This window comes from Lissotriton vulgaris, chromosome 4_1 (genome assembly GCF_964263255.1).
Source record: "Lissotriton vulgaris chromosome 4_1, aLisVul1.2, whole genome shotgun sequence".
Lineage (NCBI taxonomy): Eukaryota > Metazoa > Chordata > Amphibia > Caudata > Salamandridae > Lissotriton > Lissotriton vulgaris.
The window spans coordinates 155,483,280-155,504,433 of record NC_141691.1 but is presented as its reverse complement, the minus strand read 5'-3'; positions in this window follow the sequence as shown (position 1 = coordinate 155,504,433).

Here is a 21,154-nt window from a genome sequence, read left to right as displayed (position 1 = left end):
TAGACTTATGTGCAGTGGTATGAACTGCCTTACCAGTCCAAGACCAAGAATAGTTACTATTCTAGATCTGCAGGCCTACAATCCTCTGACAGGCATGTTAAAAGCCCACTAGGAGATAAAAAAAAGCAATGCATGTGCCAGTACATAGGAGTGACAGCTTAGGGACTTTGCAGGTTTTGCTGGCTGCTCAGCATCTCCCGCCAGCGATGTACAGAGATACAGAATCTGCAATTCTCAGCTTATTACTGATCTGGTCCACCAGCTGTACCGGGCACCACATCCCCAGTGGTGCTGAAACGGTTTTTAGAGTTGGCGTGCTGGCCTCAAAATGTAAAATTACTGAAGGTATAGGGATTATGAAAAATCCAAGCAACACACAAAGAACAAGTATAGCAAATGAGTCACACCCACTCAGCAAGAGAGTATTAATGGTGTGGTAAGTATTCGGTGATGCATCGTGGAGCACACTGTCGAAAATATATTACTAAAGCATGGTGCGCTAGCTCACCGTCATTTACAGGCAGCACATTATCCGTAGAAATGGCCACAAAATTCAAACTGACATGCAGTTATTATAATAATGTGTGGAAATTCTGTCTTCAGCAAAAAAATCACCATTTGCACATCACCAAGTAAAATATCTTGATTTGTTTTGTTCCAACTAAAATCTTTGTGCCCATCACACTTCAGACTTACAAAGAATGTGCTTCATTTGTGCTTTCCTAACTGCTGATATATTTTGAAATATTTGTGCATTTACATTACAGGTACTTAAATGTTGAATGCTACAAAAACTGACATCCTACCTCTTTTTCTTTTCCATTACCTGTACTGAAGCAAGATTGTCAGATATTTCCCTATACAAAATACTCTAAACTGAAGTCAGAGAAAAAAAAGTAAACACCAAGCTCCCTAAATAAGCAGCAATTTATCATAAGACAAAGTCTGATATTTGACCTCTCTCGTTGAACATACATAAAATATAAATTGCAATTTAAATTGCTCAGTCACCATGTGGACTCCAGCATGGTTATTTTGGGGTGCTTCACGCCCTTTCTTCCAGAACCTATGTACCTCCCTGTCACCCGTACCCGTCAAAACACAGCTAGGCCTCAATGCCTCCTCCCTCCGTTTCCATATAACTCATAGTCTTGCACCGAGCTGCCTCCTATCGGGCAGAGAAGAACAGGGCTCTAAGAGGCTCATTCTACAACACTCAACAGTGGGATCAAGGCTGGCCTAGCAGGAGCTGGAGTAGCAGAGCAGTGGCATGCTGGCTGGCAGACAATAGCCAGGAACATCTGTGAAACAGCAGACTAAATTGGGAGCTTGAAGCATGCAGTGGAAGCAGAACCAGAGCGGGGGCATGAGCACACACCTACGGCTTTCATGACCTCTTTGAGCATTAAGCAGTTCTGATGGTCTGTGGTATTAGTGTACTGTGGTGAGTGGACAGCAGAGGTGTGTCGAAGATGAGTGGTGTTGATTGTTTTGTAGAAGGCCCTTGGGATGGGGTGTTTGCTGAAGAGTGAACTGGTATTGAATTTTCGTATGTTTTGAGTTAAGTGTGCAGGGAGGACTGGTGGTGGATGGATAAAGGTGTAGAGTGAACTGAAATGAAGTAATGAGTCTTGAGATGAAGTGTTGTTGAAAACGTCTATAGGCTTTGTTTGGGTCATAATCTATAGCATGTGCTGATTTGTTTCAGTATTGAACCAATGTGATTTTTGTATAAAATACATGTGCTGGAATGATCAATAGACAGAAGCAAATGAAGGTTGCAAGAAGTACTAGGACAATGAACAGAATGAAAAGTTCCACCATTGTGCTGAAACAATGAATATATATGCAAGCATATAAAACAGTATAGGAATCTGGTGTACTCCTACCATGCGTCTCCTAACCTAAGTGTATAGGGCATGTGTGTGTTCTGCCAAGGATCCACGTACTGAATGATCCAACCCCTGTTACATGAAGGGAAAGAATGCAAGTCCCCATCGTTGTCATGAGCTGGACACCCCTGCTAGAGATATCAGCAGGCTGCTGGGTCAAAGCATCAGCATGTAGAGACCTCGCCAATTAGAGCAAAGCGCTCCTTTGCCAACACCCGGAAACAAATCTTTATTTGTAACAAAAGGCATCCTTGCCTTGGGTCGAGATCTTGATCACGCTGCCATTGTTTGTGTGTAGTAGTTAGGTATGTTAAAAAAAAACTTATTTTGGAGGAGGGTCTAAGGCTAAATTTAAAGACCAGCATGGATACATAACCCTATAAATATCGATATACAACAACAAGAGTATCCATGGGTCTAAAAAAGCATTATCTGATCTCTCACAAAACATGAAACAACCCACTCTGAATATAGAAAGACATATTATATCTTCCTCGGATACCCATCAGTCACCAAACTTGATGATCTTTTTCTTCATCTGGGTTTCCTTGTCCACATCACTCACAGCTTTAATAGAGCTGCAAACTTGTTATCGGCCCAAGATAGGCCCGAGTATGTGATCTCTACTTGAAAGTTGGTTCTTACCAGATGAGACAGATGGTAATCAATGGGATTTCGTAGTGCATTGCTCAGGTGAACAAAGTGAAAAGTATTAAAATTGATCAATGAGAAACCTAACTTTATTGATGTATCTCATAGTTCTCATAGTTCAAACTAAAAAGACGGATGGGTATCCGAGGAAGATATAATATTTCTTTCTATATTCAGAGTGGGTTGTTTCATGTTTTGTGAGAGATCAGATAATGCTTTTTAGACCCGTTGATACTCTTGTTGTTGTAGTTAGGTATGTTGCCATGTGTACGACAACAACAAGCACATTTGCACAACGTATGTATAAACCTAGTACATAGTGTCAAGGTAGCATGATAGTGTTCTTGCAAAATTGATTCTGTAAGCATGTATAGTTTCCAAGAAACGAATCCAGACTGTCACGGATGCAAATGTGTGTCAGAAGTCATTGTGTAAAAGTGAATGCAACTTTAGGAAAGATCTGTGTATATATAAAATGGCAGTGTGTCCCTCCAGGCCTAACTGAAACACATGGCACTTATTCTGCTTGTTCTTAAGTTAGTTCACTACCCTGCCACCCTTAGTTCACCACCCAGGCACCCTTAGTCCACCACCCTAGCACCTTCACTTAAATTCTTTAGCTTGTGCTGGAGTTTGTGACAAGTATCACACGAGGAGCCTGTAAAAATGCCATCAACATAAACTATTTTTCATTTTTCGGTTTCCCATTGCTGTCACTGTCTGTTCCATACCCTGACATTTGTGGAATGGACCAGCATACGCTCTTCTCCAGCAACACATCTCTCTTCAGCAAGCCAGCCAACAGGCCCAGCATGATTAAAGGAAGGAGCAGAGTTAAGCATCTCTAAAGGTGACAAAACGTCAGGTAGCCTTTGTGTGGCAGAGTATTTTATGTAACAATGGAACATCGCACCAATGAGGAATTCTTAGTGGCAACACCATGCCTTCAGTTTACTACATGTTCTCTTTAACAATCTAATGATCCAATTAAAAAATCCACAAAAGGTAGACAGAATGGTACTCTATTAATACCTGGATTTTAATTAGAATTGAAGAAAGGTAATAAATAATAGCTATTTGTTCATTCAACTTTGTCTTCTTTCAGAGCTTTCGAACGTTTATTATTTATTAAAATTGAGATTGTACAATCAGTGAATAAACACTATTTATCTTGTAAATATTGGGCACTGATCTTCTTTAGGGGTTTCGAAAATGTCTGGTGAGTATTCCATCAAGCCACTGATCTACTGCACATGGGAGTTGTACGTGATGACATGTATTAAACACAGTTTACAATGATGGTGGGGGGTTCTCTGAACTGCAGGAGGGGATGCCACAAGCCTGGTGCCTTTGTCCTGGGCTCTGTGATCGAGCCTTTAAATGTCTCTTAAACCTCTCTGCCTCCTTATCTAAGTTGTCTGCTTGCATGCCAAAAGACAACTCTATAAAGTCATATAGCCACAGACTTGTCTTACTTTTAAAACCTATTGAAGAGGTTGCCATCACCTAGAACATTGACCTATTCTCACATCTCTTAACAAGCCTATATGTAATCAGTGTGCTGGAGCCAGGCCAACAGGACTCTTGCTTTCCTCTGATTACATCTCTAGGCAAGTGTCGAGAGCATTGGCGCTGTGAAGCCCTGGCTCTCCTACTAATTGATGATGTGATGGCCTGTTGGCAGACGGTCTGTGCTTATGATTATGGTCAGCTGGCTGTGTTTATTTGAATGCAATTGGTGTTCTGAACTCCCTTTTCAGCTGGCGTGAAGCTCCTCAGACAGCCTTTTCACAAGCAGAGTTCTGATGGCCTTTGAGGGACAATTTGCCAAACATTGTAATCACCACCTGCTACAAAAATGCTTGTGCTGCTCTGCTTCCTGTGGCCATGGTTTTCATACTGTCACAGCTAAGCAGTGACCAAAAGAGTTAGGGAGGTGTAGCTGCCAATCACAAGGCTGTCTTCCACCAAGGAGTCAAAGGGACATCAGGTAGACAACAAGAGATAGCAATCACCATGTTATAATAGCTACTTTATGTGGCATATGTCCCTTCTTGTGTTGAGACCATCCACGAAGGTGTAGGCGAGTCGAAAGAGAGCCATGCAAACTGTGGGCTCATCTTCCTCAGCCCTCCAAGCCCAGTGCTGTACAGTTAAAAAATAAATGTACATGGTTTCCTGTCCGCAGCCCCATCAGTCTATGATAATCTTGCCATAACCTGTCCAAGACTATAAAATATTTGTCGTTCTGACACTCTCTCCATCACTGTTGGCAATATTCTCCCCTCCACATCTCTAAAACATATATGAGCCGCCATCTTTCTGCCAGCGGATTCAAGCTACCCTGGCTGAAGAGGGGTGAACCCCGAAACCGGTCCTAAGATGCTTGTTTCCGGTCCAGGGAGGACCTGGCTTAGAAGTTCTGGCTGGACTGTTGCCATAAAGCACAGGGTAAAGACAGATTTGCATATGTCCATGTCTAAACTGGGGTGGCATGGTGAGCAAAAGAATTATGGATTTAACCCAGATCTCTTTACTGGGGATGAATGTTTTGATTTGTTCTGCATTCTTTCCGCCAATCGTGTGTCTTTTGCGTCCTCGTCCTAAGTGCGCCTGGTATGCCCAGACATGGGTCCCGGGCTCACTGTGCCACTAGATTCCAGCTATCCTGGCTGAAGAGGGGTGAAACCCCAAAACCGGTCCTAGGATGCATGTTTCCGGTCCAGGGAGGACCTAGTTTAACAGTTCAGGCTGGACTGTTCCCATGAGGCACAGGGTCAAGACTGATATGCATATGGCCAGGTCTAAACTGGGGTAGCAATGCGAGCAAAAGAATGATGGATTTAACCCAGATCTCTCTACTGGGGGTGAATGTTTTGATTTGTTCTGGATTCCGTCCATCAATTGTGAGTCTTTTTTTTTTACATCTTGCTACCAGCTTCGTAACAAATGCCCCCAGTGCGGGGGGGGGTGCTGGCCTGAGAGCTCCTGAGTGAGTTCGAAGGGGGACCCGTCCATGTATTTTGGAGGGGTGCACCCTCAAGTTTCATTACGCCACTGCTCACAACTCTCCTCTGCCCACCCCAGAACAGAAGTACCCCAGCTAACATTCAAATGAAGCAAAATGCATGACTTTATGCCACTCTTTAGGTCCACCCTCTAGTTTACCTCTCCACACTCCAAACAGTAAACAAGTACTTCATGTCATGCCATCCTCCCCCCACCATCTTCTGTCCTTCCCTGACCTCCCTAGTCAAGGCCGTCCTTCCTGTCCTGAGTGCAAGAGCCTTTCTCAAGTCTGTAGACTCGATAAGATGTAACTACATATTCCTCACAGGGTGTACAACGTGAAAGGGCAGCTTTACCAGTTTTAGATGCAACACAGCAACCAAATCTGCTCTACTAAGTTGTACAAGGAGAAAAACACAGTGCAGAGCTGTAGTAGAAGCCGCCACCCCCTGTGCTGTACTCCGATTAGGCTGCCTTGTCCGACGCACAGCTTCTCATCATGGACAAAAGGTGAGTGCACACTGTCTATCCTAATATTTGTGCTGGAAGCATACCCTTGCTGTGCAAATCTCTCTGCCTAGACAGCTCACATGGATCCATTGCATTGCATGTGTGCTGTGCACTTCAGCACACATGCAACGCCTGAATTGTTTTGAAAAATGAAAAGATATGTCCTTGTGAATGCATGCTTCAAAGAGGTGTCAGTTTCTGATGCAAAGCTATGTCTGGCAATCTCTCCAGCCATCCACTCTCCGCCGTCTCAAGACGGATGGGTGTTTGCGATGAACCTCCGAAATAATTCCCCAATAATACCTCCTTGACACAAAGTGATGCAAAGCAGCCCAATACGCTTTTTTGCTGATTAATGGGTACCTTTTCAGCACAAAATACCCTTTACTCTGAAAAATAAATTCCAAAGTGTTACTTGCTGGTGCTTTGTGGTACTTTGTGTGCCTTTGCTTTGACACAAAAACTTAAAAAATCTGCCTCGAAGTGTGCTCACAGAGGAGGCCTTATAAGTTGCCAAGAGGTGGCAGCCCATCCCAGCTTGTGTGGGGTTTAGATACCCCAGTGAGGGAAAGAGCAGACAGTGTAAATGACCTGAGGGTGTGCTCAACAACCATAGCTCAAAGTATTGTTAAATGAAGCCATGAGACCTGAATAACTTGATTGCCAAATGGGATTTCCGCCATTAGATGAATGGAGTCAGAAGAGTTCCTGATACTGGCAATCAATGTCGAAGTATTGTTATGCCCTTTAGCAATTGTTCTAGGGGCGTTCCTTTTCACAGCCAATGACAATATCAGTAAAAACAATAGAGACAAAATCAATACGGAGGAGCTGTGTTGAGGTGGAGGTCTCAGTTTTAACTTTTGACGCATTGTAATCAATGTTCAGCGTTGATCTCTCCAAGAAGTATCGACAAGTGGAGTCCAAGGGACCCCTGCCTACGCTTAAAAAATGAAACTTCAACCTTTTCTTTTCTTTTTTTTAAATGCATCCAGTTTTCCTTTAAAGAAAACCGTCTACATTAAAAAAAAAGACTGCTTTATTTAAAAGGCAATCACAGACAAGGTGGTCTTCTTACCCCAGCAATCCACCATCCCTGTGATGGTAACGAATCATAGTGAGTCACAAATTGAGACCGAGCTCATTAATATTCATGGGGTAGGTCTATTTGCAACCACTACAAATCAGTGTTTAGGGAATAGGGGCTAATTAAACCCTTTGTACATTGGTAATAGCAATTACTATATAGCAAGCAGCTAAAAATCATAATATGTCAATCGCTAATACTATTGTTTGTACATCTAGGCCTACGTTACTTACTAATTTGGTACAAAATTTACACCGAACAAGCAGCTATGAACATGATGAGCGCACTCTTGCAGTGCTGCTCACCAGGCAGAGTGGGAACTTGGGGGCATATTACCAACAACTAGCGATACTTTTTGTCTCTAACTTGTTTAGAGACAAAAATTATCGCCGCACATCGGCGATTTTTATCGCAGATAAACCTTGCTATTAGCAAGGTTTATCGCAAATGCGATAAAAAACGGCCGCAATGCATGAATATCGCTGAAAAGTCAGCGATATTCATGCATTATCGAGCAAATGCTCTTAGCCATGTTATCCACCTCCCATTGGATAACATGGCTAAGAACTGCTCAGGGCAGGTGTTAGCTTTTGGAGATATTCACGCTTAGCGCGAATATCTCCAAAAGTTGGTAATAGGAGATAGCGATGTTAGGGACTGTTTCCAGTCGCTAACATCTTGGCACGCCCACTTTGCATGTCATTAGTGATAAATATCACTGACATGCAAAGCGGGGCCCAAGATGGTCGCTATCTCCTATTAGCTGTCACTAACTGGTGTTAGCGACAGCTTGGTAATAGGGAGATAATTTTATCTCCGCTTTCTTGGCTTTTAAAGCCAAAAAAGCGGAGATAAACCCCCTTGATAATATGCCCCTTGATTCTGAAATACAAAAAAATAAATGTACCTAACATTCCGGGTGTTGTTTTTATTTCGCGTTTGAGGCATTTTAGTTTTTCCGTTCATGACAGCCAGGCATTTGAAATATTTGTCTATTTGCATGATTTTTCATGATTTCGAGTCTAACAATCAATCAATATTGCATTTATTGGAAAAGTAGTATAGACATCGCAGCATCGAAAACAAGACTCTCGAAATATCTTCTGAAGCCAGTAACAGTGTTATGGTCTCAGTCAAAATTTGCCATAAAACTGTGGACTTCCAAATATTTACTCATAGGCTTTGATTGCTGAAAGCAGCCACAATTTCCAGGGGCTAGGACTGCTGTGAATGGGAGATTCTGAGCAGGCTCAGAATTACTGATTCTGCTGGTTCTATCTCTGTAAGCCCTGACAATTCCACACTCCCAGTGTTACTGTTAGCCCTTGCTAGTGTTAACTCAGATGGTGTGGAAATGCCACTGTCATGATGATGGCTTGAGTTGTGAGGCTGCTGCCCACTGATATTGAGTTTCTGCAGGTCTAATCTGGACTGAAAGCTAAAATGATTAAAACAATATTGAGAATCCCGCAGGAAACGTGGCCTAATGGCTGACTTTGATCCTAGGGAGCCAGGTTGCGTCTCATCATCACCTCCAAATCCTGTGATTCTGGACAAGTCACTTAGGGGGTCTATTCACAAAGGTAAACTAACACGTGAGTAAATCTACACATGTAAATGTACACTTACACGTGTGAAAAACGTTATTACTTTAAGTTATTCCCCATGTACGGGTGGATAATCACTCATGGATAAATACTTATCCCCACCCTCTGAATTCAGGGGCTGGAGACTAATTTCAGAGTGTAAAGTTACTACTTGTAACTTTTGACATATAGGCAGATATATCCACCACCAGGGCAGAAATAACCCTATGGTAAAATAGAGGTAAAAGTTTAAAAGTTTATTCGAGTTAAGTAAACATATAGTTTAGTGTTAAATGTTAATGTTAATTAATACTATATTTTTCTTTTAAGTGTAGAATCACGTAACAAATGTTACAGTATTAATAAGATAATTTGAATTAAATAGTGTCATTATTTTCAATATATTCAATTTAAAATAAACATATTTTTTCTTAAGATAAATAAAAAATCAAATATTGTTTTATTATCTATTTACAATTAATGAAAGTGGTATATCGAATTACTTAAAAGTAGTTTAATTATGTGATGATAAATATTAAATTAAATACATTTTTATGTTTAAAAATTAATAAACTATTTTAAAATACATTTTAAAACATTGCTTTACTTTTAGAAAGTTTTTTACATGAATTACATTTTTAAATAACTGTATTTATTTCATCATTAGTTCCTTTGGGGTTTTATTTTAAGTCCCTACTTCCATTATTTCTTATAGGAGGGAGTGCTGAACTTACTCAAGCTCTGAGCTGGAGTACATTTAGGACAATTGTGTGCCATTTTTGGCTGTAGCAGTTATAGAAGAGCAGTTTGTGACTAGGAAGGGTGTTAGCTGGCATCCTTAACGTGGTTTCTACCCTTTTCCCCAAACTTTTTGGCTTCAGATGTTGTTTCGCTGACTTGGTTTTTGCTGGCTTTAGGGCTCTGCGTACTTTACCACTGCTAACCAATGCTAAAGTGCTTGTGCTCTCCCCTTAAAACATGGTAGAAGCAATTTACACCCAATTGGCATGTTTAATTTACTTTTAAGTTCTTAGTAAAGGGCCACTATCAGTGCCCAGGGCCTGTAAATTAAATGCTACGAATGGGCCTGCAGCACTGATTGTGCCACCCACTTAAGTAGCACTTTAAACATGTCTCAGGTCTGCCATTGCAGCCTGTGTGTGCAGTTTTAAACTGCCATTCTGACCTGTCGAAATAAATCCTTTGCCAGCCCAAACCTTCTTTTTTAATACATATGTCACCCCTAGTGTATGGCCTTGACAGCCCAGAGTGCAGGGTGGACTTATAATTTTAAGTTTTACATGTCCTGCTAGTGAAAAACCTAAAACAGTTTTTCACTACGTCAAGGCCTACCTCTCCCATAGGAGAGCATTGGAGTTACCTTAATACATTTAATAAACTGTAATATCCAAATGGGAGCAGGTGCGCAGCAATTAATGTTTGATGTCTTTGGAATTTCAATGAAAAATCCTAACTTGTGGTTGTTAGATTTTAAATTACAATTTTGAAAATGCAGCTTATATAAAGTGGTATTTTCCTGCTTTAGCCATTAGGTGATTGCAGCAGGCCTCTGTGTTACATGCCTGGGTGTAGTTGACAGTGCAATTTGTGTATGCCTCCTCGACAGCCACACACAATAGGGAGCTTAGGTGTGCCTGGGTGTGCAATCACTGGCAGGAGGGGAGGGAGGAGATGGGCCCAGCCCCATTTACACTTGAATAGGCTGTGTCCTGACTTCACACAAAGGGCTGCATTCCCCCTGAAGTTAGTCTGGAGCCAGGTCAAGGAAGGCAGGGCACCTGTGCACTTCAAAGGCATGCCTGTAGAAGTTTCTCCCCACTTCAAAGGCACAACTGGGTATACATATTGGACCTCAGACACCAACTCTTCAATGCACTTCTGGACCTGTGGATACTCTGCGAGGTAGAAGGACTGCTGTTCTGCTGAAATGAATGCTACTCTGCTGGTCTGATGCCCAGCTGTTGAGACTTACTCCTCTTATGCTCTCTCTGCCTAGGTGAGACGGACTGGAACTACATCTCTAAATCCAGGACCGCAGAGTGACTCAAGGGCTAGTTGGAAGGCCTCCTGATCAGAAGCCTCAGGGACATAATATGCTTCCAACAACCTTGAACCCAGCACCTAGACTCTGCCATCTGTTAGCCCTGTCCTCCTAAGTACTGCCATACCAGTCCTGGACCCTTTGAAGGGGGCCTGAAGTTGCTTTGCCAGCCCTCTGTGGATCCAGCAGGACTAACGCTTCTTCTCTGCACAGCGGACATCCCTGCAGCAAGGACTTTGCAACACCATGCCGGTGCATCGCAACACAAGGACATCACCTTGCCCAATGCAAGTCCCGAATCACCGATGTGTGACTTATTTCCATGCTAGGACATCGCATCGCACTTCGCAGCTCCCTGGAACTGCCGCTGAGCCATGTACCTTTTCTCCAGGACCTCGTATTGCCTCTGATGTGCAATGCATCCTTAACAAGGGACTCCACATCACTTCGCTACAAGGATTCAGGTACTGTGTTCAACTGGCCTAACCAGGTCTTTGTAGTCCGCCCATGCTCCATCGTGGTCGGCCTGAACTTCTGACTTTGTTCAGCGCGACCAGATAATCACAGTTGGTGAAATTTTCACTGAAATCTTTAATCTTGCATTTCTTCGGTTCTACTGATTGGATTTTTGTTGTTTTTGTCTTGATTTATTTGTTAAAATTGACTCATATTTTCAAAATTGGTGTGGGATTATACCTGTGTTATATTTTCACCTTAATCCTGTTTTAAGTGCTGCTAAGTTAAGCCTGACTGTTCTGTGTCAAGCAACCAGAGGGTTGAGCACAGGTTAATTTAGGGTCTGCTCGTGACTTCACCCTGAGAAGGATTGTGGTTGCTGTTTTAGTAGGGTTTCACTCCCCTTGACCATTAATCCAATTACCTACAATAATATACTTTTTTGAATTATTGTGAGTATTGATAAACTGATCAACAATCACCAACCATAGAAATAATGCCTTTGTAACTGTATGGTTGCTCAGCAACCAAGGGTAGCAAATCATCACTGGGCATTCATTTTTATGTTAAGTGTACTAACCTGGAAAATAAAAAAGGTGTACATCTAAGCCGGCGGTACTCATAGTACGGCCCGCGGGCCAATTGCGGCCCGCCAGACCTTCCCTTGTGGCCCCCATGTAAAACAACAGCAGTCAGGGTCAAGACTCAGCGCAGTTACTGCTTTGTGATTCTTTGGGGGCCGCATTTTCCAAGAAAGGGGTCAGAGTAGTGTCTCGCATGCTCACCTGCAGCCCCCGCCCTCATCTGCCACTGGAGGTCATAGGCTTGGGTCACGGCAGGTGAAGATTCCAGAAGAAGGCACGCAAGTTGCTGCCTTTCTTAATCTGCCCTTTGTTATTGCGAGTGATTTTGCATATTAAGTGAATGCAACAGTAGATGGCGTTGTTGTGATCAATTGTGAGTTAATCATCAGCTCAAATTTATTTTTCATTCGAGTTTGTTCTCCCGGAGTTAACAGGCAGGGCTTTTAGTGGGCCAAGTGCTTCAAAGCTGGTAGCTATGGGGGCTCCATTTTTGCCTACAGGGTGGCAAAAAAATATATATTAACTCGGCAGCAGCACTACTGCTCAGAAAGTCTTTGTCAGTTCAAATCAACATGTTTTCTTTCATTTTTTCAGTCTCTTCATTTCAGACCTGAAGCATTTTCAATACTATATACAACAAAGCCATCGTTTTTGCTTTTTTATCTTACGCAACTAAAAACCTCTTAGGTCTCCATTTTCGCCCTTAAATAAATCTCAACTCAACAGCAGCTCAAAGCCTTTGATGTAATTCCAAATAGGCTCGTTTAAGTTCTTTAACAGTTTCATCATTTCAAAACGGAAGCATTTTCAATGTTGCTTATTTATCTTATGCAACTAACTATCAGGGTCTCCATTTTCGCCATTTTCAATGTTATATATTATATACAACAAAGCCATAGTTGTTGCTTATTTATCTTATGCAACTAACTACCGGTGTCTCCATTTTCACCCTCCGGGTGAACAAAAAAATCTCATCTCAGTAGCAGCATAATTGCTCAAAGATTTTGATGTTATTTCGCATAGACTGGTTTTACTTCTTTCACAGTCTCCTCTTCGCATAACTGACACATTTTCAATATTATAATTTATATACAATAAAGCCATAGTTGTTGCTTATTTATCTCATGCAACTAAAAACTATTGGCAAAGTCAATAGTCCTGAATTGTTGCAGGTATTATGTTACTGGTTGTATCTCATATATCTGAATCCAATGACAAACAGCAACATATCAGTAGGGTGGCACACTATGATAAACAAAGATTTGTGTTTGCATGTTTTTAAGTCAACCCCTTAATTTTAGCTGTCTTGGCCCTTTGAGAGAACCCCCAGGTTTTCATCCCACTAAAAGCCCTGTAACCAGGCAATCCATGTCAGCTATGTGTATATATCACCGTAGTTCGATCTAAAAATTTATTTTTTTGGTTCTCTTGCATGTCTGTTAATAGTAAAGAAATGCTGCTATTTAAAGAGAGAGAGAGACTGACTGACTATGGGAGAGAGTGACAGAGAGAGTTGGACTGAGAGACTGACTGAGGGAGTAAGACTGACAGAGAGAGACAGAGAGAGAGAGAGAGAGACAGAGAGAGAGAGACTGACAGAGAGAGAGAGACTGACAGAGAGAGAGACTGACAGAGAGATAGAGAGACTGACAGAGAGAGAGACTGACTGACAGAGCGACTGACTGACAGAGCGACTGACTGACAGAGCGACTGACTGACAGTGACTGACTGACTAGCGACTGACTGACAGAGAGAGAGACTGACAGAGAGACTGACAGAGAGAGAGAGACTGACAGAGAGAGAGAGAGAGAGAGAGAGAGACTGAGAGAGAGAGAGGCTGGCTGAGCGAGAGAGGCACTGACAGAGAGAGAGACACTGACAGAGAGAGAGAGACTGATGAAATTGGGGTCAAAGTGTGTGTAAAGCTATGCAATGCCTCTTTAGATTGCTATTGTCTGCTAATAAGAATATATTAACAAAATATGCTCTTCCTAGTTACATCTGCTTTTGAAATATAGCATTTTACTATAGCGCCGCCCCCCACTGACCCTGACCTCGCCCCATATTGGTGCGGCCCTCGGCCATAAGGCACACTGTAATTTTGGCCCCCGACAGAAAGTTTGTGAGTACCCATGATCTAAGCAAACAAAGAGTGCAAATAAAATGCAAGTACTACCCCCTTTGTCCAAGCACTTAGTGATTCCGTTTGTAAGCACTAATTTTGCATTTTTACTGAAGTACAATTACCAAATGTGTGGTCAGGCACCATTTCTACACGGTTTTCCTTTTTGAGTCTGGTATTAGAACTGCTCTGTTGCCATTTTATGAAATTCCTTGTTTGATGCCTACTTTATACTTTCATGTTAATGTTATTGTTTTTGCAGTGGTCCCCTCAGGTAGAGTTTGTTTGTGGTGATTAAAGTCTGGAATAGCATGAGTGAGACAGCTCTGTTTATGTCCAGTTAAAAAGGAGAAAATAAGCTGCCAAACGTTTTTAATGCAGCAGTAAAGTTTGCTCAGGTTTGCTCGCCTGTACGTGCACCAACTAACAATTCAGAATGTTTCCAACCGCTGCACGCTTACGTCCTCAATAACATTCACCGCGTTGCAAAAAACACCCTCCATTTTATCGAACACTTTCTAGAAAATGGAGGCGCGCGCATGTGATGGGGCATGAAAGGGCTCCGTACCTGCTTCTTTCGTGCATGAAACAGCAGGCATCCTCCTGGAAAGTTAGTTACAAGCAATTACAAGCACTGAACATGACTGTGCATGTGGACTCTTCAGAGCGGAACAGCAGCAGCTGCCAGTAAATGTTCTCCGACAATGCACTTGGACCTGTCTTCAGGAATGCATCCATAAACGGCCTCTTACTCCCCCCATTGTTTTAATTGGGTATGAGCTACTGTCTGTCTGCCCGGAAATAACGGCCATAGAGAATGTGGGCCTGGGATAGAGTTCGGCAGATTGGTTACTCCATCACAAAAAGTGATCTATACCCCGTTTACCTTATTACGAGTACATTATATCGGAATATCCTCCAATTTTTTAATTTCTGCAGAATCCTCTGATAGGAAGGTGGCAGATATTCCACTGATGGAATGCCCTCTATTTAGACGTGAGTCCCGTGCTCTCCATGCCACTGGAATCAAGCTATCCAGGCTGATGAGGGCTGAAAGCCCGAAACCGGTCCTTGGATGCTTGTTTCCAGTCCAGCGAGGACCTGGCTTGGCAGTTCGGGCTGGACTGTTCCCATGAGGCACAGGGTCAAGACTGATTTGCATATGGCTGGGTTCAAACTGGAATGGCATGGTGAGCAACAAAACAGTGGATTTAGGCCCAGATCTCTGTACTGGGGGGAATGTATGACATTGTTCTGTATTCTGTCCATCAACTGTTGTTTTTCCACATACTTAAAGGCATGACCTGCGCCTCTGTTGAGAGGTCACTGGTGTTCAGTCCATCAGGGGAGGGATCATGTGTGTTCCCAGGGGAGCATCAGGGGTTGGTCATTGTGGATAGGTTGAACAGTCACAGGGTTGTATGGTTACCTCTTTGGTGCCTTTTCCAGACATACTTGCCTTTCTGGAACTATGCTTCATTGACACAGTCATAGGGACGGGCTAAGTAATGGAACACCCACTCTGAATGAATGGGTTGAATTGGAGGGGGGTTGACCTCACATGGAAAATACCAAACATAAATCTGAATTGATGAGGTTACTGTGAACACAAAGAGGAAGAGAATACCCGTTTGCACCATAGAAATATGGCAATCTGACTTACCCTGGCCTATGAAAAGTTTAAGTCAGAAATATTTGCAAGGTCTAGGCCTACACCTGCATGTGCATGGAATTTCAAAGTAGTGGGGCCCATAGTAGCTAAGAAACAAGCGTTAAGAAAACGTCTCATAACTTTGAACATTTTTGTTCTGCAAATAGCATTTTTATTGCAAAGTTCTGCATACAACAAACAGTAGTTTGGGAATACTGTAGGAGGCGTTTGTCTATATAGCTGTATGACACATCTAAAAAATAATAACTTGTTTTTACTATAGAACTTCATACCTCACTACTGATGTTTCCAAGCGCTACCCAATATAATGGTACTCAATTATCACAATTTAAAGTTTAGGAGGGTGAATTGACATTGTTAGGATCACAACTTGTGGCCTGCAGATCGCCACATTTATGATTTACAAGAATTTACCTGACTGGGCCATTGTGCCGGCACTGCTCTTGAACAGAAAGATCAGGTGTTGGTCAGCAGGATACTGTGGTGTTGTCAGCTATCCTCAGACAGGGCTTTAAGTGGGATGAAAAAACTGGGGAGTCTCTCAAAGGGGTGTGGCTGATGTAATTAAGGGCGTGGCTTAAGAACATGTAAGCTAAAAACCTGTGCTTAGCATAGTGCCTGCCTGACTTGTATTTTACTGCTTCTGTCATTGCACCCAGATATATCTATACTAATATAATATAATAAAGAGAGAGCCCAAACCTTTGAGGCGGGTAATCTCAGGAACCACAGCACCAATCACAACACCCAATACAGCGTTGGAAAGGGCAGTTGCAGCAGAAGGACATAGGCTATGCAGAAGCCCACCATATACATTTAAAAGGAATAGAACCGTGCTAGCAAAGTAGTCCCTTGTGGGCGTGTCAGCGTTGTGCTATGGGTGTGTGCTGGAGGCGTGTGGTACTTTCCACCCTTCATGCCAGGTCTCATATCATGTGCTGTGGGCGTGTGCTGGGGGAGTGGGCGTGTGCGGGGCGCGGGATTACTGTAAAAAAAAGCGAGCGTTGTGCCCAATATTTCAATTTTTTTTCTTCCCAGGTTCTGTACATTCCAGCTCCGGGTGTGCTTGCCCCGCGCTCCCAGTGACGTGCACCTGCTTTACTGTATGGAGGTCAGGCATGGCGCTATTCCCAAGGGCCCGAAGGAGCGCAAACAGAGGCCATTGTGCAAGAAATGTAATCTCGCCTTAACTTCCGGTGACGCCTGAAGCGCACACTGGAGATTTTCCACTTCTGTTGCGCACAGGCCTTGCGCCACGCACATCCGGACACAAGGCCCGCCTCCGCGGAAATAGCAAGAAAGGGACTATCCCTCCCCCGGGAATATGTGATGATATTCCGCAAACCAACATCCTGCATACCATCACTCCGCAATTTTTATATATATTATTTTAACGCAGGACTATTACTCCGCAAAGACATCATTTCTAAAACTTTTACAATGCATATGACTTTATCACACATGCCATTATAACGCAAATGCATGTGTTGTAAAGTCATATACATTGTAAAAGTACATTATTAAAACATCAAATATATAAATAAAGTATACCTAGCCCTGAACCCTAAAAATAACACTGTACCCCAAAACCCAAAACTACCCCTAAACCCTAAAATACCCCTGTACCCCAAAACCCAAACCTAGCCCTGAACCCTTGAAATACCCCTGTACCCCAAAACCCAAACCTACCCCTGAACCCTAAAAATACCCCTATACCACAAAACCCAAACCTAGCCCTGAACCCTAAAAATACCCCTGTACCCCAAAACCCATACCTATCCCTAAACCCTAAAACTACCCCTGTACCCCATAACCCAAAACTATATCTGAAACCTTAAAATACCCAAACACCCCAAAACATATACCTCAGTACCCCATAACATATACCCCTATACCCACACTTACCTTATCCAAACATTAAAAAAAACATGCTTTTACCATTCATGTATTTACAACGAATTTCGTTGTAAATGTATGCTTGGTAAAAGCATATAAAATGTAATGCCATGCGTTATAATGGCATTGCGGAGTCATGGTACTTTCCTAATGAAAGTATGCGGAGTGATGGTATGCGGAAAGAAAGTTGTGGAATAATGGGTGTTTACCCTACCCCAGGAAGTACATTGGTGGCACGGCGGCCCACATCTCCAGCAACATACTCATATTTTTTCACCACCCATTTGAAAAATGCACAGGTCTTTCTCATTGATGGCCAGCACCGACATACACTTTTAGACACACCTCCTGCCACAAGTTCTAGAATTGCGAACTTTAGAGCTGAGGAGCTACGTTCGAATCTCGGCATCAGCTCAACATCCTGTGATTTCAGGCAAATCGCTTTGTCTCCTCGTGCCTACCACAAATGAATGTGTTCTTCTGTAATGTAAATTGTGCTCATGCCATGTTGTCGAGTTCGCGCTATATAAGATTGTAAGGAAAAATAAAGTAGGGAAACTCGAGTTCACACACTACTGAACGCGCACTCTTAAGTGCATCAGCAGTGCACTGTGAATCGGAGCGTTTCACAGGCCTGTCATAGATAAGAAGAAATGCTATCAAGACGAAATCCTACAAAACAATATACTACTGGCCGGCAGCAATTCATATCCGGACAACGTCGGGACGGGCTGCTAGTAATGATATATAATGCAACAAGTAACATTAAACCTACAACTGCCAGGAATATTGGCTTTGTCAATGGTTGTTAGTTGCATAAGATCAATATGCAACAACTATGGCTCCATTGTATAGAATATTGGACACGCTTCAGTTCTGAAATAATGAGACTGTACAAGAACTATAACAAGTCTCTTTGAAATTACAGCAAAGGCAGGGAAGGGTGGTACGGCTGCAGAGTTAAGACTTTTTTTCACCTTGAGGGGAGGGCAAATATGGATATCCTGATAGAGGCCTGTCTCAATAGATGCTTTTATGCTTTTCAGAACTGCTGGTGCTGAGCACCGACAGGACCCGGCCCACTTCAAGCCATGCCCTCACTTAGGGGCATATGTATGAAAATCCCTGTTTGCGATTCTCAAATAGCAATTTTTTGAGAATCGCTATTTGAGAATTTCAAAACGGGATTTATTTAAAAAATCAATTTTTTTTTACGATTTCTTAGTATTCCTTAATTGTTATTAGCAAATTGCGAAATTGCAATTAAGGAATACCTTCCTATTCATTCCTATTGGCCAGGAGGCCCATAGGAATGAATGGGAAGTCATTCTCAATCTGCAATTCGCAATTTGAGAATCACAAATTGAAAATAATTTCAAGGGTGCAAGGGTGTCATAAGGACACCCTGATGCACCCCTGAAATTAACATGCCCTAAGGTCATGTATGTGCGCCACATGGCACCTTGACAAATGCCAAAAAGTGCATTTGTGAAAGAAATCGCAAATTACCACCAACTTGAAGTTGGTGGTAATTTGCGATTTTTTAAGGAAATATCGCACAGCTTCTGTGCTTCTTGCATAGCATTTAAGGAATCGCAATTTGCGATTCCTTAAATGCTTACGCAAAATTAAGGATTCGCAAATTAATTTTGCGACGCAGTTTTCCTTATACATCCCGTTTTGCGAATTTTTTGTCGCAAACGCTGCTTTTTTGCGATTTGCAGCGTTTGCGACTAAAAATTCCTTTCATACATATGTCCCCACGTCCAGTCTTGTTTAATGTATATATTAAGCCATTGATCTCGCTTATCAAAACCTATAAGACCACTGTAATCAATGATGCAGATGATACTCAGCTGATTCTGTCACTCAATAACAATCAGTCTGACACTACCGACAACTTTCAGGCCTGTGTAACAGACATTTCAAATTGGACGAGTGCAAATTTTCTGAAACTAAATGGAAGTAAAACAGAGCTCCCTGGTTCTCACCCAGGAGGGTCCCTGGGCCTCTGTCCTCAGGTCTTTGGCCTCTCTACCCATCGGGACTCTGCTCGTTTTTTCAGAGAAGGTTCAGAACCTCTGGGTTATTCTAGACGGTCATCTTTCACCTGTCAATGTAGCAGCAGGGGTTTGCTTTGCTCTCCTTCGGAGTCTTAGAAAGCTTTTTCCACTGCTACCTGTGCAAGGCACATTTCTGATTGCCAGAGGAGACGGGGCGGATGCCAAGGAGCCCCCAGCAGAGTTTGGAAGGCTATATTACCACGTTTTGCCCCGTGAGCTTCCTCATCTTATAGCTTCCTATAATTATACTCTTGGGGCCCGATTCACAGAACTAACTTAAGACAAAATCCTAAACTTACTACTTTTGGTATTCACAGAAGTTAGGATTTTGTCTTAAGTTTGTTTTAAGACAGACTTAAGACAGTCTTAAGTTAGGATTTTGTCTTAAGTCTGTCTTAAGACAAACTTAAGACAAAATCCTAACTTCTGTGAATACCAAAAGTAGTAAGTTTAGGATTTTGTCTTAAGTTAGTTCTGTGAAGCGGCCCCTTGGACTCTGGTTACTACAAGAAAATGCTTATTTGCTTGCACTGCAAAATCACTTAAAAATAACTTTATTTATTTCAGAGAATTCTAGGATACACATACGTCTTATAAAGGTGAACATAGTACTTAATTACTAATACATTCAAAGGTTTAGTATTCTGGAATCTAAACTTCTGCTGGTAAACGGAGAACCATTCTTGACACCAATGTCACCAAGAAGCAAGTTCTGTAAACAGACTATGCAGGAAGAACTGGCAGCGAGCAAGAACCACAGCCACAAATCATGTTGAAAGGGTCTTACGGGAAACTGGGCTAATGGGGTTTTAATCCAGTTGGAGGGCGCGCTTCATCTACCGTCAACAGCTGTAATCTGCAGCCATTCTGCCCGGCTCACAAAAGGATGAACTCCTCTGGGCTATTTTACAGCACACCTGCATTGCAACCTCTGTCCCAGACTATTTTTACACACACCAGGGGGAAGAGAGAGTGTGTGATGTTCGCGTGGGTGAGCTGTGTGCACATCCCTTCTCGGGCATTACTCACAAACTTATTTGTGCAGCTAAATAAAACCTTGGCCAGACTTTGGTCAGACCTCTGAGCTGTGACGCATGCAGACTCACACGTTGTGCAACTTCAACAAGTCCACTGTATTTTCATAGCTCGTTGAAGTAGCTCACCTTCCAGGCTTGCACTGTGGCAAATCATGGCAAATCACTCCCTGTGCAAAGCAAAATGCCTTCTGGTCGTAGTATCTAGGACAAAGTAGTAGGGGCGCTGTCTGGGAGTTGAATTGAAAGGCACAACCCAGTTTTAAAGAGATTCTAGTTTTTTTTTTAAGGTCTACATTATTGTATTTGTCAACTGATACTTTAGTATATTATAGGGATGAAAGCTTGGATCAATATCCTGTGATTCTTGGCAAATCACTTAGGGGCCCATTACGATGTCATGCGGAAACTTTCCGAGTGATACCGTCTCGGAACCAGGACTGACCAACACTTGATTGGCGGTTCCACCCGACTGATTACGATGCGACCGAACTGTTCGGTCAGATTCTCATTGACTCCAACCGACAACA